The following is a 656-nucleotide window of genomic DNA, read 5'->3' as shown; positions in this document are numbered from 1 at the left end:
GGGAGATGATGAAAATAGAAAAAAAAACGGTAGGAAAAAAGGCAAGAACAAATTTAAAAATGAAGCTCCGCAGGCCCTTTTCCGGATTTTGCCATGAAGCCTCCGGACGCCTCGCTTCCCCACATGTGGCGCGGAAACTGCGTCAGTAATTTTTCTTTTTTGCTGCGGCGCCCGCGCGCTCGGAGAGCCCACCCACCGCCCGCCCCGGCGCGGTGAAGAAGCGACTGGCGGCGCGCGGTGGCGGAAAAAAAAAAAAATAGTGGGAAGGGTACGGCACCCCGGGTTCCAGCGCCATCACTGATCGCCGTACTAACGAGGCCTGTGGCCGCTTAACTTCACAAATCGGACGGGATGTGGTGCACTCGGCCAAGTATGGTCGTACCCGGCGACGCGCCACGCGATGCGCAGCCGCCCGCCCGCCGGCGACAGGCAAGCCACGGAAGAGCCGCGGGAGATGATGAAAATAGAAAAAAAAACGGTAGGAAAAAAGGCAAGAACAAATTTAAAAATGAAGCTCCGCAGGCCCTTTTCCGGATTTTGCCATGAAGCCTCCGGACGCCTCGCTTCCCCACATGTGGCGCGGAAACTGCGTCAGTAATTTTTCTTTTTTGCTGCGGCGCCCGCGCGCTCGGAGAGCACACCCACCGCCCGCCCCG

The 656-nt window shown here is 57.6% G+C and overlaps 1 non-coding gene across 1 annotated transcript; it reads left to right on the top strand.

The window, feature by feature from the left end:
- Positions 1-274: 274 nt before the first annotated feature.
- On the top strand, positions 275-384 carry Tc00.1047053446739.10. The gene has a single exon (XR_008254502.1). It is a non-coding gene; the product is annotated as a 5S ribosomal RNA (M5) (ribosomal RNA).
- The last annotated feature ends 272 nt before the right edge of the window (positions 385-656 follow it).

Source organism: Trypanosoma cruzi (genome assembly GCF_000209065.1).
Source record: "Trypanosoma cruzi strain CL Brener chromosome Unknown tcruzi_1047053446739, whole genome shotgun sequence".
Classification (NCBI taxonomy): Eukaryota; Euglenozoa; class Kinetoplastea; order Trypanosomatida; family Trypanosomatidae; genus Trypanosoma; species Trypanosoma cruzi.
This window is presented reverse-complemented; position numbering and strand designations above follow the sequence as displayed.